The following is a 26650-nucleotide window of genomic DNA, read 5'->3' on the forward strand; positions in this document are numbered from 1 at the left end:
AGTTTTTGGGTACGCATAAAAGTTTAAACATTTTCAACTTTTTTGATCAAGAAGCAGAGTCTCAGCGATCGTCAATGTCACTCAAAGTAGCCAATCAAATAAAGTAGGTTTGACATCCGCTTTTTATGACATTTTCCTCCTCTTGGAGCAAACATATTTCATTTGGTCGCTCGTATGCACACACAGCCCTGCTCCACAGGCGCTCCCAGCTGTTCTTTCCTCAGCTGTGTTCAGGTGTTTTTTTGAGGCGAGTTGCATCTCTGTGTGATCGGGTTCTAAGGGGGCCCCATCTGACAGCACTCACTCTCATCGCTCTGCTAAGAGTCACATGATTTATTCCTGTGAAATGAATTATCTGTCTGAGAGTGAAAACAGAGGAGCAGTGGTGGAGCAGATAGTGAAGATGAAATGTAACAGTAAATGACCGAATGCTACGAGTCTAGTCTTAACTATCGGGGAGAGATGTTCTTTATGTTGGAAATAATACTTCTGTGAACTTTGAAGATAAATGTTTATACAGAGCACTTTTTTGTAGGTGTCAGATTATTGATCACATATTGGTGATGAATGGTTGGAGGACCCCCCTGTGAAGGGGCCCAACAGACTGAAGAATCCCCATTGGTTAGATCAATCTGACACAGCTATCTGACTGGAAGGAGACATTCAATAAGAGCTGATCATAGAGAATAACTACAGCAGAGAGTGTTTGTCTTTATAAATCTATCTACTAGAATCACACACTGTGATTTCACTGCAGTAATTCTACTTATAGAGCTGCATAATAAGGTCTCTGGTCTGTGCTGATCTCTGCTGTGGGTGCAGCAGAGATCAGCTGTCTCCTTCTGCAGAGCTCCACGTCGAAAATTCATTCAACTGCAGGACTTGGACCTTTCGAGGCTTCTAGCACTTTCAATACTCCAGTAAAAATGTCTTTCCAATATCACCGAGGCTCAAAATCCCGATCTGCCACTGAACATTGCAGCGGTGTAAACTCTAGTAACCTCCGCTCTTTGCCATGGACGCCACTAGCGCACGTCAGTAATGCGGCCCCGATTAAACTGGCTCTGATAAATGTCAGATCAGTGCTAATAAGACTTTTATTCTTCACGACTTTTTCACATCCCAGGGCCTAGATTTCCTTCTGGTGACTGAAACTTGACCCAACTCCAATGATGTAAGTCCACTTATTGAGCTTTCTCCAAATGAATGTTCCTTCTTTAACACGCCACGACCCTCCGGACGGGGCGGGGGTCTGGCAGCAGTTTTTAAAAACAAAGTGGGTACAGCAAACCCTCTTCTTATCATCATATTATATCGTCCTCCAAAATCAGATAAACATTTTATCACTGAGTTTGCAGACCTCTTATCGCAAATTGTGCCATCATTTGAAAGAATTTTAATACTGGGTGATTTTAATATCCATGTATGTTGTCCATCAAAACCACTTGTCGGTGAATTTTTAAACCTGATTGAATCATTTAATTTTGCACAGCATGTCTCAGGTCCCACTCATAAACATGGCCACACTTTGGACTTGGTCTTGTTTTGTGGTCTTCCTGTTAACAATTTGGAAATAATGGACCCTTGTCTTTCAGATCACAGTGCCATTATTTTTAATGTGTCTCTCTCTGACCTGTCATCAAATGGTCTCCTCCCCATGCTTTACTCTCGTTACATTAACTCTTCCACTGCCAGTTTATTCTCAGCTGCTCAAGATACTCTGTCCGTTGAAAATATTCCTACTGAACTCTGCACTGAGAATCACATTCAATTATTTAATGCTACCTGCTCCTCAATTCTCAACCATATTGCTCCTCTCAAGATAAAAAAACCAAAGCCTAAATCACAGCCTTGGATTACTGAATCCACTAGAGCCCTAAGGAGGAGCTGCAGACAAGCTGAACGCAAGTGGAAGCAGGATAAGCTTCAAATCTCACATGACATCCTTAAAGAGCGGCTGATCAGCTACCAAATTGCAGTCAGGGCAGCGAGAACAAAACATTTCTCAGATATCATCTCAAAAGATCACCATAATCCTAAAGTCCTATTCAATATTATAAACTCTCTCACCTGCCCCCCTCCTGGATCCTCTCTAGACACTCCCCTTAGTAGAGCAGAAGACTTCCTAAAGTTCTTCACTGAAAAAGTTGCTGGCATTAGAAAAAATATCTCAGCCCCTACCAGGCACATCTCAGCCTCCCCGCCCTTCAACTGCTCTGCCCAGTTAAACTGTTTTGAGCCTATCACCTTAACCTCACTCAAAGAGACGGTTTTTAAAATGAAATCTGCCACCTGCCCCAGTGACATAGTACCTACCAAGCTCTCCTCAAAGATTCCTTTGATATTACCGGCCCTTTTATCCTCTCCATTATAAACAGCTCTATGTCAACTGGTGCTGTTCCTCCCTCATTTAAACATGCTATAGTGCAGCCCTTGTTAAAAAAAACCCAACCTGGACCCCATACCACTTTCCAACTACAGACCCATCTCAAAACTACCCTTCCTTTCTAAGGTGCTAGAAAAGGTTATTCTGGAGAAATTGCTACCCTACCTTCATCATAATAGTATTTTAGACAAATTTCAATCAGGTTTCAGAGCAGCCCATAGCACAGAATCTACACTTCTCAAAATCCACAACGACCTTCTGCTTACAATGGACTCTGGAAACTGTGCTTTCCTGATCTTACTGGACCTTACTGCAGCATTTGACACTGTCGACCACACAATTTTAATGAATCGCCGGTAGCATTGGGTTGGTGTTGGGGGCACAGCCCTGACTTGGTTTACATCATACCTGAACAACAGAACCTTCTCTGTAAACTTAACTAACGCCACATCCTCCCAATCTGGTCTGAGCTGTAGGATACCACAGGGATCCATCCTAGGCCCTCTAATATTTTCACTATACATGCTTCCATTGGGTCAAATTATCCAGAAGCACAACCTCTCATACCACTTCTACGCAGATGACACTCAGCTTTATCTACCGGTCAAACCAATCAATCTTGCAGAACTCACCTCTCTTATACAATGCCTTGAAGGCATAAAACACTGGATGGCCCATAACTTCCTACAATTAAATTAGTCAAAAACCGAAGCTGTTGTTTTTGCCCCCCCCCCCCGATATCATCAAACAGGTCACCAACAGCTTAAGTCACTTATACAGCCACATTACGCCCCACGACAGGAACCTTGGCTTTATCTTCGACTCAGGCTTTACATTTGATCGGCAGGTAAATCCAGTTGTCAAATCCAGTTTCTTTCAGCTCCGTACAATTTCCAAGCTAAAACCTATCCTCTCATTCAGTGACTTACAGACAGTAACCCATGCTCTCATTTCATCCCGGCTTGACTACTGCAATTGCTGGTCCAAAATGCTGCAGCAAGGCTGCTGACTGGAACCAAGAAGAGGGAGCATATCAGTCCTGTCCTAGCGTCCCTTCATTGGCTCCCAATACGATTCAGAATCGATTTTAAGATTGTGTTGTTTGTTTTTAAAGCCCTGAATGGCCTGGCCCCCCCATATATTACCAACCTCCTCAGGCCGTACACCTCATCTAGGCGCCTGAGATCATCAGACATGGGCCTCCTGGCTGTTCCCCGCTCACGGCTCAAGCTAAAGGGAGATCCGGCCTTTTCAGTAAAAGCCTGTAAACTGTGGAACGGCCTCCCTCATTCCATCAGGTCTGCACCCTCTGTTGACTCTTTTAAGTCCTGTCTCAAGACATACTTTTATATTTTAGCATTTGAGTCCTCTGGTCCTGAACAGACCGTTTCTTTCAGGTTCCTTTGTTGCTTTCTTTATATATTCTTTCTTTATATATGTATGTATGTATACATATATATATATATTTCTCTCTTGTAGACATTGTGATCTCAAGTTGTTTTTTCTTTTTTAATGTATTGTACAGCACTTTGGTCAGCTGTAGCTGTTTTTAAATGTGCTCTATAATAAATATGACTTGACTTGACTTGACTTGACTTGCAGCGGAGTGTTTGTGTTGCTTGGCAACCGTCTAGTTTCAGAGAAGTTGTGGAACCAGTTGAGCTGATGGAGTGATTATTTTTAGTCCTAACTGATGAGGACAGACTCCACGCCCTCCCTCTGCTGTGTTAAACTGTACTGTTAGCATGTTAGCATAGCCTGCATGCTAACTGATGGTCATTGTGTTCCCTGCACTTCTACTATAGTCAGAGCAGCTAATGAACCTGGTGGCTAACTGTTAGCTTACAGCTCTTTTGACACTTCAATCAAACAGAGAGTCTTAAAAACAGTGAAATGTGTCTCTTACCTTCAACACAGAGAACAGATCTGCGTCAGAACGAGACAGAGTCAGAGTCCTACTGAGACCAGGAAATACGACAGCTGGTTCATCAACATACCAACAGGTGATCAAAGGGCACACCCTCCATTTCTCCCTGAAGGAAGTTTGAGTTCATTATTTTAAGATTCATGAGAAGAAATAAAAGTGTGTGTGTGATCAGAAGCAGCAAAGATCGTCTTCATGTTGAAACCTCAGCTGTCAATCAAGAGAAGAACTTTCAGACTGTCATTAAAAAAAGACAGAAACTTGAGTTATTATTGACCATCGTCCTTTTTAAATGATCTTCAGTGATCGATAAACTTCTTTGTTTAACATGTTTTATTTAATTGTCTAAAAACTGTCGACAGTTTCACAGTGAATGATCATTTACATCGTTAGTCAATCAATGGGACGCTCTTTGAAATGAATGAAAATCAAAATGTACCTGGTTCATCTGAATCTACAGAGTAAGGTCTTGTGAGCCTCAGCACCTGAAGAGCAGTGGAGGTTGGTTGTAACCTGGTTGTAACAAGCAGTCTTTATCATGGCAGCTGCGGTGCAAGATGTTGAAATTCCGACCACACCACCGTCTTATAAATCGGAGGTGTGGAAACATTTTGGCTTCCTCAAGAGACAAAACGAAGGAGGCGAGAAGATAACAGAAAACACAAAAACTGTGTGCAAATATTACAAGAAGACAGGGAACTACACAAATAGCCCAACAAACATGATGCAGCATTTAATCCACACCACAATGAGAAGCTCTAATCACCTCCCTTTGTGAAAAACACATTAACAGGCAAACCCACACTGACAAGTCGGTTTGCAGCCCCTCTTGCCCAAACAATTGCAAGAGCGAGAGAGATTACGAGGTGCATTGGTGTTTTTATGGCAAAAGATTCCATCGTTGAGAATGATGGGTTTGCTGTATCATCATCATGAAGCTCTACAAATCATGTGATAAATCAAGTGGTCTAGCTCTACATCTCAAAGAGTTATTCGGTCAAAACCCATGGTGGATGAAAGCCTGGCTTGTGCTCAGGCACATATCCTATGGTAACTTTAAGGTCAAAAATATATTCTGCAAAAATTGAGCAGCCCCTCCCCGATATATACACATACTTTATATTCTTTCTTTTCTTGGTGTACACTTTTTGCATAAATTTTGTTTTTGTTAATTCTTCTGGAAAAAGGTTTTTTTTTTATATTGTTAGACTATTGAAGAATGTAAGCTAAATTGCTAGAAAGAATTTAGATAGTTTGTTTAAATCAGAATTTTTAGTTATCTTTTAAAGTGTGCACTAACGTTTCAGTTTAATCCAATTATTTTTGATTGTTGTTGAATTGTTCAGAATTGTTTTTATTTAAACTGTAATGTGATATTGATGTATCACTTATATTTTGTTATAGTAGGCTATTGGTTTAATCCAGTTTCTTTCAACTGTTGTTGTTGAACTGTTTTCATTAAAATTGTAACGTGATAATGAAGTACTGTGTTATTTTGTTATAGTATTTCACAAAATGTTGAGTTGTTTCAGTTCACACACACACACACACACACACACACACACGCATGCACATATGTGTATGAACACTTTATGAACACAGCTTGAATTATGGTAAAAACTATATTGTTTTTATTGCATACTGAACTCTACATTTAATGATTAATCAATAAATTATTAACTCGCTCTATGATGTAATAAAATTATAACATTATTAGGAGAAAAATATTTTGTCTGCCCCATATTGTAATACCTGACCAAAAATTGCAAAAAAGTTACTACGTTTTACTCAGTTCTTACATTTCGGGTAGTTGTTACATTTTGGGCTCTAACAGGCCCAACAGACTGAAGAATCCCCATTGGTTAGATCAATCTGACACAGCTGTCTGACTGGAAGGAGACATTCAATAAGAGCTGATCATAGAGAATAACTACAGCAGACAGAGTTTGTCTTTATAAATCTATCTACTAGAATCACACACTCTGATTTCACTGCAGTAATTCTACTTATAGAGCTGCATAATAAGGTCTCTGGTCTGTGCTGATCTCTGCTGTGGATGTAGAGGAGTGTGAAGTGTCTGAAGTATCGAGGACAGAGATAATATACTGCTCCTTTAAGTTTTATAACATATACATCTGGAGAGGATTTGTATCTGAAGGAGATTTAGGAGTCCCCTCAAGTTGAATGTTTACTTTAAGGTGTTGTGTAAGAGAATTGCCTAATATGGATGTGTTACATCAAGAGAGATTACGAGGTGCATTGGTGTTTTCATGGCAAAAGATTACGTAGTTGAGAATGATGGGTTTTGGTCAACACACTGTAGCCTAAATATCACATCCCATCACCCCCGCATTTCAGTCAGTCTGGTCTCACACTAAGGAGGATTTTGATAACTTTTTAACCACTCTGAACAATCACAGTGTGTCCATTTCATTGAAGTCTACCACCAGCTACACCTCGGTAGACTTTCTTGACACTACCACATACAAAGGTAAAATTTCCAAAAAACAAACAAATTGGACATTAAAGTATGTTTCAAGGAGACAGATAGTCATGCTCTACTCCACAAAACTAGCCACCATCCTAAACACACCTATGCTGGGCTGGTAAAGTCTCAACTGCTGAGATTTCACAGAATATGTGGCGACAAAGAGGACTTTAAACAGGCCACTAAAACACTGTTCTCAGCACTGGCCACCAGAGGGTATTCCCGCTGCTTTCTTAGAAGGTCCTTCAAGACATTTCAGGAAACAAAACCCCAATTGCTTTCCTCTATTTTGCCCTTTGTTACTCTCCAGCAGCGATTCAATTAGTCAGAGTTATTAAAAATAATTTTCAAAACATCATCGCAGAAACCAAGATTTTACGAGACCACAGAATCATTGCAGCGTTCAGAAAAAACAGGAACCTGAAAGATAACCTGGTCAAAGCAAGAGTCCAACCCATGTTGACCCCTAAATCCAGAGGTCACTTGGAATTTTTTAAGCACCAAACTTGGTTGCGCAGCAGATACAGTAAGAATGTTTCTTAAAATGGAATATATGGGAAGCCCACACTCCAAAAACTGTGTATACCTGATCAGTTGTAAACGATGCGGATTACAATACTTAGACTTAGACTTAGACTTTGACTTTCTTTATTGTTATTCAAACTTGTACTTTACAGTGCAGATAAGAACGAAATTTCGTTGCATTTGGCTCGTTGTAGTGCAGGATAAAAACAGCAGCATGTATTTACATATAAAAAATAAAAATAAGGTGCAGATATAAATAGATATAAAAAGAAAAACTATGAGTAAAAATACTATACAGATAAATATATTGCACGTTATATTGTGTTTTACAGTCCAGTGAGGTAGTCCTGTGTGGGGGTTTGAGGGGGAATGGAGGGATTATTTTTTTGTGATCAAAAGTCTTATGGCCTGTGGGAAGAAGCTGTTACAGAACCTGGAAGTTCTGCTTCAGAGGCTGCAGAACCTCTTTCCAGAGTCCAGCAGTGAAAACAGTCCTTGGTGGGGGTGAGAGGTGTCTCTGCTGATTTTCTGAGCCCTGGTCAGACAGCGGATCTTTGCGATCTCCTGGATGGGAGGAAGTGGAGTCTTAATGATCTTTTCCGCCGTCCTCACCACTCTCTGCAGGGACTTCCAGTCGGAGGCACTGCAGGCTCCGGACCAGACAGAGATGCAGTTTGTTATGATGCTCTCTATAGTGCCTCTGTAGAAGGTGGTGAGAATAGGAGGAGGGAGGTGTGCTCTCTTCATCCGACGCAGAAAGTGCATGCGCTGCTGCGCTTTTTTCACAAGAGCGCCGGTGTGAAGGGACCAGGTCAGAGTGTCTGTTATCTGCACCCCCAGGAACTTTGTGCTGCTAACTCTCTCCACTGCTGTGCCGTTGATGAGGAGTGGTGTGTGGCTGGGCTGGCGCCTCCTCACACATCTACATACACACTCATCTGCACACACACACATTTACACCTCATCCACAAGCCTTGCTTGATAATGTTTGTTGCTTAGATTAGTTTATAATAGTTATTTGTTTAATTGAGTTCATTGATTTTGGGTTGATGTTGCTTTGTTTAAATAAATTCTGTTATAATTTAAGAGAGCAGTTGTTTGTGGTTACTGGTGTATTTGCATTGTGATATAAGCTGGGTGCGAAGGCTTTGTGTACGGATTTCACGTCTTCAAATTATTAAATATAGTTATTCATTATTAATAATATTAGTAATTAAATAACTAATTTGAGACTGATTTGAGTGATATTTTGGTTATATTTACCTGATTACAGGTTGGTGCTCCAAAACGAGATTAAACATAGTTTAATGATATTTTATTTATATTATTAATAATTAAGTATAATTATTAAAGAATATAACCAAAGTTGACTTGATACAACCCCAACAATAGTCAGTAGTTCTACATCAGGAGAGCAGTGACTTGAGACTATCTCACCGTTGTTGCACCAGTTGTTGTTGGTGTATATGCAAACACCGCCGCCTCGGGATTTACCAGTGAGAGAGCTGCTCCTATCCGACCGAAATAATGTTAGCCCCTCTATGCTAACTGCCTCATCTGGAACGGATGGTTTCAGCCACGTTTCTGTGAGAAATATGGCGCAGCAGTCTCTCATCTCCCGTTTTGCAGTTAAATCCAGCTTCAGGTAGTCCAGTTTGTTCTCCAGGGAGCGGACATTAGAAAGCAGGATGGAAGGAAGCGGCGTTCTGTGCGGGTTAGCTTTTAGCTTGGTTGTTAGCCCCGCTCGGCATCCCCGTTTTTGCTTCCGGTCACACCGCTTCCGTCTCCTCCGCTGGCGGACACCGCTGGTACGAGGTTCCGCTGCTTCACAGGCCGCTGGATGTAGCCGGCGTAGTATTCCGAGGCTACGTAGAAGGTCCAGGCGGAACAGGCGCATGCTCAGTGTAGTAGCCGGGTTGGACAGCACCTTAACAAACTCATGGTTAAGAGTTTGAAAGTAAGATTAGATGAAGAATCAGCTGATTTAACACAGGAAAAGTTACGGTTGACACCTGGAAATCGGAGGCGAGGGATATCCCTGGATGACACGGGGAAACTCAACAGATCTGTGAAAGCTATCGCGGGTAGGCACAGCTATGCTGTGAACAGACCAGAATGGGGTGACTCAGAAGAGATTAAAAGTGAGGACAGTATGGAGATCAGTCAGGGAAGTGAGAGAACAAGAGACAAAGAGGCAATTCTTTTGAGCTCGTTGGTATAAAGCAACAAAGGAAACTACGATCTGGAGGAGGAAGTGGGGAAATCAGGGTTGAAGAGAAGGAATTTCTCAGAAAGTTATGTTGGGATATATGACCTACAATGTAAGGGAATATATACCCAGACCAATGAGATGCTTTAACTGTCAAAGATTTGGACACACTGCTCAGACATGTAAGGGAAGGAGAAGGTGAGCAAGGTGTGGGGAGGATCATGAATATGAGCAGTGTAAAACAGGTATGCAACCAAAGTGTTGTAACTGTGGAGGAAATCACAGTGTGGCATATGTGAGGTGATGAAAACGGAGGTGCAGGTTCAACAAGTCAGAGTGCACAATACAATCACATATGCAGAAGCTGTGAAGGTGGTGAAACAGGGGAGAGGGAGAGAGATGGAAGATACAAATGAAGGCCAGAAGAACAAACAGCCAGAACAAACAGAAGAAGGGAAAGTGTGCGTGGATCTGAAGAAACTGGTTACATTCATAGCAGGGGTCATAAATGCCACAATGGAAACAAAATCAAACACTGAAAGAAAACAAATATTAGTAAAAGTGGCAGCAAATCATCTAAACATGAACAAACTGACATGGGAGGAAGTGAGAAATGATCTCAATGCCCAGGCTCGTCAAGAAACATCATGTATAGGATAGCAAAAGACCCACCATGGTTCTTTTATTACAATGAAATGCAATGAGCTTTTCAAAGAATTTTAACCATTTATAGGTCCATTACCAAGATTACCAGATGTTATCTGTGTGCAACAAACATTTGTTTTATTGATGCTCATTACAGAGAACACTTGCTCACAAAGATATTTGGTTCCAAACATGCACAACACCTTTGCAGCAAGGGCTGTCAAGTTGGGGTAACCTGGCAAGAGATTCTGATAAAATGTGTCCAAGCCAGCTGCGGCAAATTTGCCCTTCAAATCTGAATCACACTGCAAGTCTATTATTTCAAGTTGAATGTTGACGGGCAGATCTGCGGCATTCACGGTGAATGGTGAGCAAAAAACTTTGAAGTCTTTTTCCAGTTCACCAAAAATCTGAAAGCGTTGTTCAAACTCCCGCAATAGTCCTGTTATTTTGTCTTTGAACCGCTTCATGTGTGCAGCATGTTGGGTCGCGCATACATCTTTCAGACAAGGAAAGTGAGAAGCATCACCACCCGCGAGTTGTATCTCCCACAATGACAGCTTCAACTTGAACGCACATATACTGTCATAATACTGTGTGACAACTCTGTTGCGCCCTTGCATCATTTTGTTCAAGTTATTCGCGTGCTGTGTGATATCCACCATAAAGGCAAGGTCCTGCATCCATTCTGTGGACTGAAATTCTACCACTGGTTTTCTCTTTTTTTCCATGAACTCTTCAATTTCCCCTCGTAAATCAAAGAAACGCCTCAGCACAGCACCTCGGCTTAACCATCTTACCTCGGTGTGGTATGGCAGGCCATGGTTGTGGTCGTTCTCTCTGAGAAGGCTGTCAAACTGACGGTGATTCAGGCCTCTCGATCGGATGAAATTAACAGTTTGGACGACCACCTTCATGACGTTATCCATCTTTAATGACTTGCAACACAATGCCTCCTGATGCAAAATACAGTGAAAAGTCCAAAAATCACGTCCTCCATTTGCAGTCTGCAGTCTTTCTCTTTGAATTTTGTCACAACACCCGCTTTTTTCCCAATCATTGACGGCGCACCATCTGTAGCCAGGCTGACAGCGCGGGACCAGTCCACTCCAACCCTGTCCAATGCTCCGATGAGGGCGGTGAAAATATCAGCCGCTGTTGTGGTATCCATCATTGGCACAAACTCCACAAACTCCTCTGTGACGGTCAAAGTGTCATCAACTCCGCGAATGAATATGGCCAGTTGCGCAACATCTGTAATGTCCGTGCTTTCATCAATTGCAACTGAAAACGCAATAAATGATTTTACTTTGTGCTTCAATTGGCTGTCCAAATCCGCCGAAAGATCAGAAATCCTGTCTGCAATTGTGTTTCTTGTCAGGCTGATATTTGCAAAAGCCTGACGCTTGCTTCAGCATGCATGTCTTCACAAATTCACCATCACAAAATGGTTTTGAAGTCGTTGCAATTTCATAAGCAATAAGGTAGCTGGCTTTCACTGCAGCATCATTGATTTCTCTGCTGTGACTAAACACAGACTGCTGTTTCTTCAGACAGGCCAACAGTTTATTAACTTTATTTACTCTCTGTTGTCCTTGCAAGTGGTGGTATTTGTCAGCATGAATGGTCTCATAGTGGCGCCGAAGGTTGTATTCTTTCAGCACTGAAACATGCTGTGAGCACACCAAACACACAGGTTTCCCATTTACTTCCGTGAATAAAAAGGACAATGACAATTTTTCTTGGAAAACTCTGCACTCTGTGTCCACTTTTCGTCTTTTTGACAGAGACATTTTGGGGCAATGAGAGTGCCAAAGCGCATAATGTTGAAAGTATAAGGCAGAACGACAAGGTAGCTCCGGGCAAGCTGTACTACCTGTTTATACTTGCTCCCTGCTCAGCCCCGGTATAAAGTTTGCTTGCTTAACATAATTTCTATTGCGACATCTAGTGGACACATTTAGAACAGCAGTTTCTTTCATTGAAAAATAGCAGCTCATTTTACGTTACATTCCAAAGCGACTTCCAGTTACACACAATTGTCCAGTAGTTCAATGTACGACAAATTAATCAGTGCCAGTCAATGCAATCCATGTAATGCTAGGAAGGATTTTTTACAATACTGTACTTCACAAAATCATCCCGCGGGCCGGATCAGGCCCGCGGGCCGTACGTTTGACACCCCTGGTATAAATGATGGTAGAGGAACACAAATAAATATTCATACAGGAAACAGTTCAGCACTAGATCTGATGCTGGTTTCAAGAGAATTGGCAGGAATATGTGAGTGGAAAATATGGGAAGAAACAACAGTTGGAAGTGACCCGTTTTCCAATATTTTAGAATATATATGTGGATAGAGAGGTAAAGGAGGAGGAACGAGAGGAACAGTGAGTATTCAGTAAAGATAAATGAGATCACTTTCAGGATGTGAAAGGGGAAGTGGGGAAATAGACATCACTCAAGACATAGAAGAGGTAATTGAGTAGTTTTTTGTGTACTTTTACTTTTAAAGTAGTATTTAAAATCTGTACTTTTACTTTTACTTAAGTAGAATTTTTTAAGTATTTCACATTTTAAATCCCATCTGTTACTGAGTAATGGCTGAGGCTCCTCCACTGTCAGGACCGGAAATACACGCAAACAATTTCAAAATAAAACCAGGCGGCACTTCAGGTTTAACGTTCATTTAAAACTAATTTACGGGAATTCACACAAGATACTTCAATATAAAACTGAGGAGTTACATCCATTTGAAACGTTTTAGTCATTTATTTATATGAACATAAATACATTTAACAAATATAAATAAATGTAACTCATTACTCAACATCCTCTTTTTTACAATCTCTAATTTATTCGGTTAAGACGAGAGATGAACAGCAGAGTGAATTAGTGCAGAGAAAAATGCTTATCGAGTCCGCAGTTAAGGCTCTCTTCTTGGAAAAACATCTCATACAAAATTCCTTCTTTAAATATTAAAGTGAAGCATAGAAGTGCAAGTAGCCTTATTTAATATTTTTTAGGGCAAAATAAAATAAGCTGATATGTCTAACTAAACTGAAGGATGACATTAATGACATTAAAGCCAATAACTAAATAATTAAAGCAATGTGGGAATGCATGAAGGCAGGCATAGTTAGTCACTATTCATGTTAACAATGTTGGGCCACGCAGGCTTAGGACAGTCAAACAATGGACTTGGGCCTGCACCTCTGTAAAAGCCTCATTTGAGTTATTCACTGAGATCACAAAGAGGCCTAAAAGGACTCTTAATCCCAGAATCCCCTGCGGTACTTCACACCTACGTGTGAAGTAAAGGGGGGACCGGAACCTCTCTCTCCTCATTGGAGGGGACCTGAGGTAGACCCCCAACATGGAGCAGGCCAGGCTACAAAACTCCAAGACTTCCATTGCTCGACCTCTTTCACGCGCTGACCTTCGGTGCTCGGAGACCCAAGAAGATCTCCTGTTTCCTGCAACAATCTTCCTTTGTTTTAAGTTTTTGGCGCGCAGGTAATCCGCGGCCGGCAATGTTCTAAATTCCGAGCTCGGATTGTCCAGTGAACGCATCTCAGTTTCTCGGAGAGCAACAGACTATAACAGATTATCAGAAAGATAACGGTTTTATTCCGTCCTGCAACGAAAGGACATCAACGGACATCTTTCCACTTGACGGAGAACCAACGAAGCCGCTCTCGCCGTAAGGGACCCTCGCCGCCATCAGACACCTCTGCACCAGGACGGACAGAAGATCTGCTCCATCGCCGGACTCTTTTCCTTTCACCAATCGCGGACAAAGCGATTCACAAGTGAGGCTTAATTAGGTCTGGGCAGAATTAGCTTTAGAGAGTGTTTTTAACAATTGTTGATCAAAGCAGAAACTGTAATTTTTATCTTTGTTGGACCGCTGCGTCCTGAGTTTTAACTGTTTAAAACTCTTGTTGTTTCGGACCGCTGCGTCCTATATGTGTTTAGCGTAACAGCGTTATAACCGGGTATTACTCTTCTGATCAGAAAGGCCAGTGTAAGCCGTATTAACCTGAATTCGGCTATTGGTTTGTTTCTGTGAATGAAGGGAATTACTCCGAGTTGTGGCGCGGGAGTCGGACTGTGATCTGGCCTCTTCAGGCACGCATTTCTCTTTTATTCTCTTTTATTTCCCCTTCTACGAACATACACATACACACATATTCCCGTGTAAACATACATCTGGAGACCAACTCCACCACCGCGCCATTACGCACAGAGATCTATACACTCGCGGCTATCCAGACGCCTCAGAGACACAGATTGTGTAGGGCCGAACTCAGTCTCTTTTAGACCTTAAGGCCACATTTAGGCCTTTGTTAGGTGTGTGCCATCGGAAGGGCGACCACGTGGGACGAAGTAATCTTCCCCCCCCTTCTCTCTCCCTTTCATCCACACGCGCACGCACCCAGGTCTTTGTTAGGTTTGCGCCATCGTGAACGACCACGAGGGTACGAAGCCATCCCCCCCCCCTTTCTTCTTCCCCCTCTCTCTCTCTCTCTCTCTCTCTCTCTCTCACACACATACACACACACACACACACACCTACATTCACACCCCTTCCACAAGCCTTTGCTTGATAATGTTTGTTGCTTAGATTAGTTTATAATAGTTATTTGTTTAATTAAGTTCATTGATTTTGGATTGATGTTGCTTTGTTTAAATAAATTCTGTTATAATTTAAGAGAGCAGTTGTTTGTGATTACTGGTGTATTTGCATTGTGATATAAGCTGGGTGCGAAGGCTTTGTGTACGGATTTCACGCCTTCAATTTATTAAATATAGTTATTCATTATTAATAATATTAGTAATTAAATAACTAATGTGAGACTGATTTGAGTGATATTTTGGTTATATTTACCTGATAACAGGTTGGTGCCCCAAAACGAGATTAAACATAGTTTAATGATATTTTATTTATATTATTAATAATTAAGTATAATTATTAAAGAATATAACCAAAGTTGACTTGATACAACCCCAACAACCCCTACCCCTCCGGGTAGAGGCTACGCACTCTACCCGGCCGGGCGGAAGTGCTCGCAGGCGGCGTCGAGACCGTAAACAAAGGCGGGGGAAGCGCGGAGGTATAAGGGCTAAGCTAAAGCTAACACCGCACCGTCTCCCGTTACCCAGCATTTTCCTCGTCTTTGGTGAACAAAATGGACGAGTTACGACTTCGCATCATCCACAGCAAGAGAATTATGGACTGTAATGTCATGATATTCACGGAAACATGGCTAAACAACGAAGTACCGGACGATGCTATCAAGCTAGCCGGTCGCCACACACACCGAGCAGACAGAACAGCAGAGGACTCCGGTAAGACCAGAGGAGGAGGGCTGTGCATTTATATTAACAAAGCTTGGTGTACAGACTCTGTCATTATTGGAAGACACTGCTCAGCTAACATAGAGTTTCTCATGGTTAAATGTAGACCTTTCTATCAGCCGAGGGAGCTCAGCTCCACTATTGTAACTGCAGCCTACATCCCCCCTGATGCCGATGCTAAAGCTGCTATGAAGGAACTTTACACCGCTATCAGTAAACAACAGACTGCTCACCCGGAGGCTGCATTTATAGTTGCAGGTGATTTTAATCACTCAAACTTAAAGACAGTGCTCCCTAAATTTCACCAGCATGTTTCCTGCAATACAAGAGGAAACAAAACTTTGGACCATGTTTACACAAACATCGCAGGGGCCTACACCACGACCCCCCTCCCCCACCTGGGACAGTCAGACCATCTTTCTTTGTTCCTCATCCCCAAGTACTCCCCACTCATCCAACGTGTGAAGCCATCAGTAACAACGATTAAAGTGTGGCCAGCGGGGACAGACTCTGTACTTCAGGACAAGTTCCATCACACAGACTGGAGTATGTTTGCTTCGCAGGCTACCTTGGGCTCTCACACAGACATTGACACCTACACTTCTTCTGTGCTGGATTATATCAATACCACCATCGACAGTGTTACAACATGGAAGCAGATCACCACGTACCCAAATCAGAAGCCATGGATGAACAAGGAGGTGCGTCTCCTGCTGAAGGCCCGCAACACCGCCTTCAGATCAGATGATGCAATGGCCTACAGCGTATCCAGGGCAAACCTGAGGAGGGGCATCATCAAGGCCAAGCACTGCTACAAGCTGAAGGTAGAGGAACACTTCTCCAACTCCGACCCCAGACGCATGTGGCAGGGCATCCAGGCCATCAGTGACTATAAACCCAGAAACTCCACCCCGATAACCACAGATGTCTCCTTCCTGAACGAGCTAAATCACTTTTATGCTCGTTTCGATAGAGACAACAGAGAGACACAGACCACGAACAGACCTCCTGCAGACAACCAGCCCCTCTCACTCACCTCCACAGACGTCCACGCTGCACTGAGCCGGATCAATGCTCGAAAGGCTGCTGGTCCAGACGGCACCCCCGGGCGCGTGCTTAGGGCATGTGCGGAGCAGCTCACTGGGGTTTTTACGGACATCTTCAACCTGTCCCTCGCCCAAGCAGCTGTGCCAGCATGCTTCAAAGCCACCTCCATTGTCCCAGTGCCGAAACACTCCAGCCCGACAGGCCTGAACGACTACCGCCCTGTGGCACTCACACCCATCATAATGAAGTGCTTTGAGCGACTGGTCCTAGCACACCTGAAAAACTGCCTCCCACCCACACTGGACCCATTCCAGTTTGCCTACCGCAGCAATAGGAGTACAGAGGATGCAGTCTCCACTGCGCTGCACTCTGTGCTCACTCATCTGGACAATAACAACACATACGCACGAATGCTGTTTGTTGATTTTACCTCAGCATTCAACTCTGTCATCCCCTCCAAGCTGAACACTAAACTCGGAGACCTGGGCTTCAACTCCTCCCTCTGTCACTGGATAATGGACTTTCTGACCAACAGACCCCAGTATGTTAGGTCAGGACACACCTGCTCCACCACCATCACACTCAACACGGGCGTACCACAGGGCTGTGTGCTGAGCCCATTCCTGTACTCCCTCTTCACCCACGACTGCAGACCTGTACATGGATCCAACACCATCATCAAGTTTGCGGACGATACAGCGGTGATTGGCCTCATCAGCAACAACGATGACACGGCCTACAGGGAGGAGGTACAGCATCTGGCCGCCTGGTGTGCTGACAACAACCTGCTCCTCAACACCAGCAAGACGAAGGAGATCATCGTGGACTTCAGGAGAGAAAGAGGAAGCACGCACAACCCCATTCACATCAACGGGATGGCTGTTGAACGTGTCTCCAGCTTCAAGTTCCTGGGGACCCACATCACAGAGGACCTCTCCTGGTCCACTAACACCTCCAGTCTGGTTAAGAAGGCTCATCAACGCCTCTTTTTCCTGAGGACACTGAAGAGACACCACCTGTCTTCAGCTGTACTGACGAACTTCTACCGCTGTGTGATCGAGAGCATCCTGACCAGCAGTGTCTCAGTCTGGTACGGAAACTGCTCTGTCGCAGACCGTAAGGCGCTACAGCGGGTGGTAAAAACCGCCCAGCGCATCACAAGGTGTCCACTTCCTGCCATTGAGGATGTCCAAAGAACACGCTGTCTGCGGCGAGCTCATGGCATCCTTAAAGACTCCTCCCACCCTGCCCACAGACTGTTTACCCTCCTGCCCTCCGGCAGGCGCTTCAGAAGCCTCCGGACCAGAACCAGCAGACTGAGGAACAGCTTTTTCCCCAGAGCTGTTTCTCTACTGAACTCTACCCCCCGAACTCTGAACTCTGTCTCTCTCTCTCTCTCCCTCTCTCTCTCCGCACCCTGCTGACCCCCCTTTCCCCTCCATATCACCTCACACCCCGAACTCTGTATTCTGTCTCTCTCTCTCTCTCCCTCTCTCTCTCCGCACCCTGCTGACCCCCCTTTCCCCTCTATATCACCTCACACCCATCATCCCCCCACCTCTCCTCCTGGTCACACACACACATCTCTCATCCATCTGTATTATTGTATTATAGTATGTTCATATTCTTTAAATTATCTGTAAACTTGTATAACATGCTCACTGCATCTTAATCTGTATATTATTAGTATAGCATGCTCACTGCATCTTATTCTGTATATTATTAGTATAGCATGCTCACTGCATCTTATTCTGTATATTATTAGTATAGCATGCTCACTGCATCTTAATCTGTATATTATTAGTATAGCATGCTCTCTGCATCTTAATCTGTATATTATAATCCTAAGAACACACTTATTTTGTAGCATTACTTATTTATAGCATTTATTTATATTTATTGCATCCCATTAATCCAGCCATCCAGATTTACCTAATAATTCACTTTTTCTGGCTACATCTGTAAATTTTGCAGTTACTGTACATAGCACAGAATTACTGTACATAGCACAGACTCTTGCACTCAATTACTGTACATAGCACAGACTATTGCACTTTCTGCTTATTTGCACTTCTGGTGAGATGCCAAACCTCATTTCGTTACTCTATACTTGTATATGTGTTATGACAATAAAGTTGAATCTCATCTCAATCTCATCTCAACTCAAATGGTGCCCCGTGTGAGGCCTTCAATAAACCAGCTTTATTGCACTGTAAATGCACAGTAATCCAAATTTAAAATCCTAAAAAGGATCCTTCGGAAGAAAATTATATTTTCTTTAAATTTTTGTGGTTTAAGCAAAGCAGACATCAAGCAGTGGCTTAGTTGTGTTGTATGTTGTTAGTTAATGGTTAAAGCCATAACTGTTGTCCCCTTTGGGTCCATACAACAATTGGACATAATGATGCAGCTAGTGTGACTTTATCAAGGAACTTGATTTGTTGCATTAATCTAGATTTTGATCCTGAAGTATTCTACTAAAGGATTGTGGTGCTCCATGTTGTTTGAGAGCCATTTGGCCAGATGAGAATGTAACCTCATCATTGTTGCATAGCCAGCTGTCTGAGAGGTGTGAGTTCCTCCCTTCCTTTGAGGACTTGAGGTGTGAATCCCCTCTCCTATCTTCCAGGATAGACTGCAGTGATCAGTTGGGAAACTTAGATAAGATTTGCTCTTGTGTACCAAGACCCTAGGTGAGTCGGGGGCTGAGACTCCTTTTGGATCAGAGGACGCAGCACTGCAAGAAACTGCTGCCGGTCTGACAAACCTCTCCTCAGAGGAGAGTGCCAACCTATATAGCTAGTCAATTAGCATTAGTGATAAGAAGTTAGAAGAGCTAGTTGATCTTGTCAACCACAGAGCCAGGCTCACCCCTAATAAAGACAGAATGTATGCAGAAGACATACATCAACTATGAGCCAAAGCTCACTATGGATCAGACGATCCACCCCTTCAAGACGTAGTTGCTAATCTTATCCACCTCCCTGTAGAGCAGCTCGACAGCCTGAACTCCTACACCCTCAGCACATGTGAAAAGAGACTAAAGGGCTTGGTTGAATATGCAAATCAACCAACTGGGAAGCCAACACGTACAGTTTCAGATGTTCTAGGCAAAATTCTCCTCCTTTATCAGCGCAAATCAAATGTGCAGAATGAGATACACCGGGAACAGCTAGCCTAGAAGAAGGACAGATCCTGTGGGATGACTTCGAAAGAATGCAGGATAAACTAAAGACCTTGCAGGAAAATTGCAAGGCCCTGCAGGAGGAGAATAAAACACTGCATGAAAGCAGCAAACTGGCCGAACAGAAGAAACGAAGTGACACGGTACCCAGATTTCAGGATAGGCAGATAAGTACTGCAGCCCCCAGATCAGCTGAGGAAACCTCAGACGAAGGATGGGAGACTGAAACAAGCCCCTGGAGGAGGGAGACAGACATGTTGCAGGATCTGGAGGAGAGGGGAAGGCACCGCCGGGTCGACCCAGGCACAAAAGCGCCCACGTCCTCAGACCACCCGGTAAAGAGCTGGATGATTAAAGATGAAGGGCCCCCGCGTTCTGCAATACGCTTTGAGCGAAGAGAACCCTCACCCCGCAGGAGGAGAGGCTTTACTCCCCCTAGAGACAGGGAGGAGACACAGGCTCAATTGGGCACCGAACGCTACCTGTCCCACAATAGACGGCCACGTCTGAGCCGAACACAAACCCCGCCACGGTTACAACCCTACTACCGTGACAACCACAGGGCTTACGATTCGTCAGACGAATCGGACGACCCTTGCCAGCCTTCGGGTCAGGGCCTGCGAACCAGGCAGATAGAACCTCAGGCCAAAGATCTGAAGCGTTTTGACCCAGATAGCCCAGATTCAAGTATTAACGACTACCTTAGAGAAGTTGACCATTGTCTCCTTGACCTGCCTCATGCGTCCTCACATGAAAAACTGAAACGGATCTGGAAGACTACGGCTAGGAGTGTCCGTGATTTCATGGGGACACTCCCACCAAAGGTCCAATCCTTGCAGAAAGGAAACAAATCTGTTAGTCAGCACTTACAAACTGCCAAGCAGAAAGTGTTGGACATGTTTGAATTAATTCAGGGAGCACAGGTAAGCATGGAGCAAGACATATCGTCAGGATATGACTCTGATCCTGGACCAAGCCCCTTAAGAGATCAAACAACCCTGCTGAAAAAGCTCAGTAAAGAACCGAGCAGCCAGGATAACCCAAGGACTGAGGAAATAAATCTAGTTTTCCCTGATTTTGACTGTGGAGCCCCGCTCCTTGGGGAAACGCCCCAGTTCTCTGACAACTGTGACACCCTTTCACACCTTCACAGGTTTGAATCACCACATAGGAAGGGGGGTGACTTCTCAGCCCCCAGAGGCAGAGATAACACCAGGCCCCCTCCTGCTACCTGTAGGTTCCCATTGCAGGATTCACGGCTGAGGAATATCCAAACCTCAGATGACTGGGATGGCTCCCTTCTACCCAGAGATCAAAGACTGCGCATAAGGCTCATTGAATCTATGGCAAAGGATGTAGAGCGGGTTGATCCAGATAACTCAGACCTCTGCATCGATGATTACCTCAGAGAGATTAACCTGTGTCTCAGCGAGGTACCTGATGCATCCACAAGAGAAAAACTCAGGCTGATCTGGAAGACAACTTCCAAGAGTGTCCGTAACTTCACGACTACCCTTCAGCCTGAGATCAGATACCAGTACTCTGCGCTCTGCAATGCTTTACGCCAGGAATACTCCACCTACATTGACCCTGCATCTGCCCTTCTTAGTGCTTTCAGTGTCGTGCACCAGAAGCACGAGGCCCCCAAAGATTATTACTGGCGACTAAGATCTGCATATTTCCAGGGACGTGAGGCTCCAGGTTTGGAAGAGAACCCAACTTTCAAGTCCATCTTCATGCACAATCTGCATGGCTGCGTGCGTTCAGATGTCACCCTGCATAGTCGTACACATCAGCTTAGTATGAAAGAGATCAAGAGATTCGCACAGGCGGTTTGGCAGACACGCTTACGTCACGTGTCACGTGAGGGCAACAAGTTGCCTTGTGCTAAGAATAAGAGACCATATCACCGGCAGAATAGAGAACAGAGCCAGGGGGGTGAAGGTGGGACTCAACCACAGAGTAGGTTCCAGCCTGGAGAACTGATCGCTACCAGATCCGAACGGAACTCTCGGGATGGCCGTAGTCTGAGACAGAAGGGGAGGTATAATCGGAGTTCCTACGAGCTCCCTAAGGACTCCCTCGCTTACAGAGAACCCGATTCTGACTCCACATAGGAGTGGGGGTGTACCCTCCATTCTAGAAACACAACAATGTCACTCTACCGACATGAATGTTTCCCAGTCCCTGTTTTGTGTTTTGACATTGGTAGGTAGACACATAATGTACATGTACATTTACACACCTACACGCCACAAACACCTTCCCACAGGCTTACTCCTGCCCAGGCTAGGAGTTAGCCCACAAATCTACACCTTATACTCTTCTCTTTCTCCCCTCCTCTTGTCTGTTTGTTTCATTTGTTTTGTTAAAGAATGCACCTTGAGTAACAAAGCTTTGCTGATGCCTGGTTATGTTTTATGCCTAGCTTTAGACATAGTTAGACAGTCTGCCTAGACTTTGCCTCAGTGTCTGCCCAGACCGAATGCCTCTCAAAATGTATAGACTTTTGCTCACTAACTATTTGAACGTTTGTCTCCTCACACATGGACTGTTGGCCCTATTTGCCCTAAAGACCGCGACCCGCAATCCCATTCTTCAGGACAAAGGGGGGATGTTGGGCCACGCAGGCTTAGGACAGTCAAACAATGGAATTGGGCCTGCACCTCTGTAAAAGCCTCATTTGAGTTATTCACTGAGATCACAAAGAGGCCTAAAAGGACTCTTAATCCCAGAATCCCCTGCGGTACTTCACACCTACGTGTGAAGTAAAGGGGGGACCGGAACCTCTCTCTCCTCATTGGAGGGGACCTGAGGTAGACCCCCACTATGGAGCAGGCCAGGCTACAAAACTCCAAGACTTCCATTGCTCAACCTCTTTCACGAGCTGACCTTCGGTGCTCGGAGACCCAAGAAGATCTCCTGTTTCCTGCAACAATCTTCCTTTGTTTTAAGTTTTTGGCGCGCAGGTAATCCGCGGCCGGCAGTGTTCTAAATTCCGAGCTCGGATTGTCAAGTGAACGCATCTCAGTTTCTTGGAGAGCGTCAGACTATAACAGATTATCAGAAAGATAACGGTCTTATTCCGTCCTGCAACGAAAGGACATCAACGGACATCTTTCCACTCGACGGAGAACCAATGAAGCCGCTCTCGCCGTAAGGGACCCTCGCCGCCATCAGACACCTCTGCACCAGGACGGACAGAAGATCTGCTCCATCGCCGGACTCTTTTCCTTTCACCAATCGCGGACAAAGCGATTCACAAGTGAGGCTTAATTAGGTCTGGGCAGAATTAGCTTTAGAGAGTGTTTTTAACAATTGTTGATCAAAGCAGAAACTGTAATTTTTTATCTTTGTTGGACCTGCGTCCTGAGTTTTAACTGTTTAAAACTCTTGTTGTTTCGGACCGCTGCATCCTATATGTGTTTAGCGTAACAGCGTTATAACCGGGTATTACTCTTCTGATCAGAAAGGCCAGTGTAAGCCGTATTAACCTGAATTCGGCTATTGGTTTGTTTCTGTGAATGAAGGGAATTACTCCGAGTTGTGACGCGGGAGTCGGACTGTGATCCGGCCTCTTCAGGCACGCATTTCTCTTTTATTCTCTTTTATTTCCCCTTCTACGAACATACACATACACACATATTCCCGTGTAAACGTACATCTGGAGACCAACTCCACCACCGCGCCATTACGCACAGAGATCTATACACTCGCGGCTATCCAGACGCCTCAGAGACACAGATTGTGTAGGGCCGAACTCAATCTCTTTTAGACCTTAAGGCCACATTTAGGCCTTTGTTAGGTGTGTGCCATCGGAAGGGCGACCACGTGGGACGAAGTAATCTTCCCCCCCCTTCTCTCTCCCTTTCATCCACACGCGCACGCACCCAGGTCTTTGTTAGGTTTGCGCCATTGTGAACGACCACGAGGGTACGAAGCCATCTCCCCCCCCTTTCTTCTTCCCCCTCTCTCTCTCTCTCTCTCTCTCTCTCTCTCACACACATACACACACACACACACACACACCTACATTCACACCCCTTCCACAAGCCTTTGCTTGATAATGTTTGTTGCTTAGATTAGTTTATAATAGTTATTTGTTTAATTAAGTTCATTGATTTTGGATTGATGTTGCTTTGTTTAAATAAATTCTGTTATAATTTAAGAGAGCAGTTGTTTGTGATTACTGGTGTATTTGCATTGTGATATAAGCTGGGTGCGAAGGCTTTGTGTACGGATTTCACGCCTTCAATTTGAGTGATATTTTGGTTATATTTACCTGATTACAGGTTGGTGCCCCAAAACGAGATTAAACGTAGTTTAATGATATTGTATTTATATTATTAATAATTAAGTATAATTATTAAAGAATATAACCAAAGTTGACTTGATACAACCCCAACAACAATAAGTCATGATGTCATGACATTAATATATATAATAGGCCTATTTATCATGTTTCATTCTGTTGACATATTTCACAACAGGAAATTCTCCTGCACTCCTTCATGAAGTCATCATTTCACTCTGTACAGCATCTGTACAGCGGCACTATTGTCTGAATATAGTTTAACTTTTATTTGTCATCATAGTTTGAGCTTACCTCGTGCATTTTAATTTGATATGTGGGAAAAGACACTACCATTGTAATAAAACCTGCTGATAAAGGAGGTGCTATTTGTATTTTGAAACATGGCTAAATAACGGAGTACCGGACGATGCTATCAAGCTAGCCGGTCGCCACACACACCGAGCAGACAGAATAGCAGAGGACTCCGTTAAGACCAGAGGAGGAGGGCTGTGCATTTATATTAACAAAGCTTGGTGTACAGACTCTGTCATTACTGGGAGACACTGCTCAGCTAACATAGAGTTTCTCATGGTTAAATGTAGACCTTTCTATCAGCCAAGGGAGCTCAACACCACTATTGTAACTGCAGCCTACATCCCCCCTGATGCCGATGCTAAAGCTGCTATGAAGGAACTTTACACCGCTATCAGTAAACAACAGACTGCTCACCCGGAGGCTGCATTTATAGTTGCAGGTGATTTTAATCACTCAAACTTAAAGACAGTGCTCCCTAAATTTCACCAGCATGTTTCCTGCAATACAAGAGGAAACAAAACTCTGGACCATGTTTACACAGACATCGCAGGAGCCTACACCACGACCCCCCTCCCCCACCTGGGACAGTCGGACCACCTTTCTTTGTTCCTCATCCCCAAGTACTCCCCACTCATCCAACGTGTGAAGCCATCAGTAACAACGATTAAAGTGTGGCCAGCGGGGACAGACTCTGTACTTCAGGACAAGTTCCATCACACAGACTGGAGTATGTTTGCTTCGCAGGCTACCTTGGGCTCTCACACAGACATTGACACCTACACTTCTTCTGTGCTGGATTATATCAATACCACCATCGACAGTGTTACAACATGGAAGCAGATCACCACGTACCCAAATCAGAAGCCATGGATGAACAAGGAGGTGCGTCTCCTGCTGAAGGCCCGCAACACCGCCTTCAGATCAGATGATGCAATGGCCTACAGCGTATCCAGGGCAAACCTGAGGAGGGGCATCATCAAGGCCAAGCACTGCTACAAGCTGACGCAGACGCATGTGGCAGGGCATCCAGGCCATCAGTGACTATAAACCCAGAAACTCCACCCCGATAACCACAGATGTCTCCTTCCTGAACGAGCTAAATCACTTTTATGCTCGTTTCGATAGAGACAACAGAGAGACACAGACCTCCTGCAGACAACCAGCCCCTCTCACTCACCTCCACAGACGTCCACGCTGCACTGAGCCGGATCAACGCTCGAAAGGCTGCTGGTCCAGACGGCACCCCCGGGCGCGTGCTTAGGGCATGTGCGGAGCAGCTCACTGGGGTTTTTACGGACATCTTCAACCTGTCCCTCGCCCAAGCAGCTGTGCCAGCATGCTTCAAAGCCACCTCCATTGTCCCAGTGCCGAAACACTCCAGCCCGACAGGCCTGAACGACTACCGCCCTGTGGCACTCACACCCATCATAATGAAGTGCTTTGAGCGACTGGTCCTAGCACACCTGAAAAACTGCCTCCCACCCACACTGGACCCATTCCAGTTTGCCTACCGCAGCAATAGGAGTACAGAGGATGCAGTCTCCACTGCGCTGCACTCTGTGCTCACTCATCTGGACAATAACAACACATACGCACGAATGCTGTTTGTTGATTTTAGCTCAGCATTCAACTCTGTCATCCCCTCCAAGTTAAACACTAAACTCGGAGACCTGGGCTTCAACACCTCCCTCCGTCACTGGATAATGGACTTTCTGACCAACAGACCCCAGTATGTTAGGTCAGGACACACCTGCTCCACCACCATCACACTCAACACAGGCGTACCACAGGGCTGTGTGCTGAGCCCATTCCTCTACTCCCTCTTCACCCACGACTGCAGACCTGTACATGGATCCAACACCATCATCAAGTTTGCGGACGATACGGCGGTGATTGGCCTCATCAGCAACAACGATGACACGGCCTACAGGGAGGAGGTACAGCATCTGGCCGCCTGGTGTGCTGACAACAACCTGCTCCTCAACACCAGCAAGACGAAGGAGATCATCGTGGACTTCAGGAGAGAAAGAGGAAGCACGCACAACCCCATTCACATCAACGGGATGGCTGTTGAACGTGTCTCCAGCTTCAAGTTCCTGGGGACCCACATCACAGAGGACCTCTCCTGGTCCACTAACACCTCCAGTCTGGTTAAGAAGGCTCATCAACGCCTCTTTTTCCTGAGGACACTGAAGAGACACCACCTGTCTTCAGCTGTACTGATGAACTTCTACCGCTGGGTGATTGAGAGCATCCTGACCAGCAGTGTCTC

At 44.5% G+C, this 26650-nt stretch overlaps 2 protein-coding genes across 2 annotated transcripts in view; one reads left to right on the plus strand and one right to left on the minus strand.

Annotated features, from left to right (window-relative positions):
- The window catches only part of LOC136181101 (NLR family CARD domain-containing protein 3-like), a 785212-nt gene that overhangs the window by 588446 nt on the left and 170116 nt on the right, over positions 1-26650 (minus strand). The gene's annotated exons all lie outside the window — the stretch shown is intronic.
- Positions 1-26650, plus strand: part of LOC136181107 (NLR family CARD domain-containing protein 3-like) — a 432016-nt gene that overhangs the window by 58457 nt on the left and 346909 nt on the right. The gene's annotated exons all lie outside the window — the stretch shown is intronic.

The sequence above is a fragment of the Labrus bergylta genome, chromosome 2, assembly GCF_963930695.1.
Source record: "Labrus bergylta chromosome 2, fLabBer1.1, whole genome shotgun sequence".
NCBI lineage: Eukaryota > Metazoa > Chordata > Actinopteri > Labriformes > Labridae > Labrus > Labrus bergylta.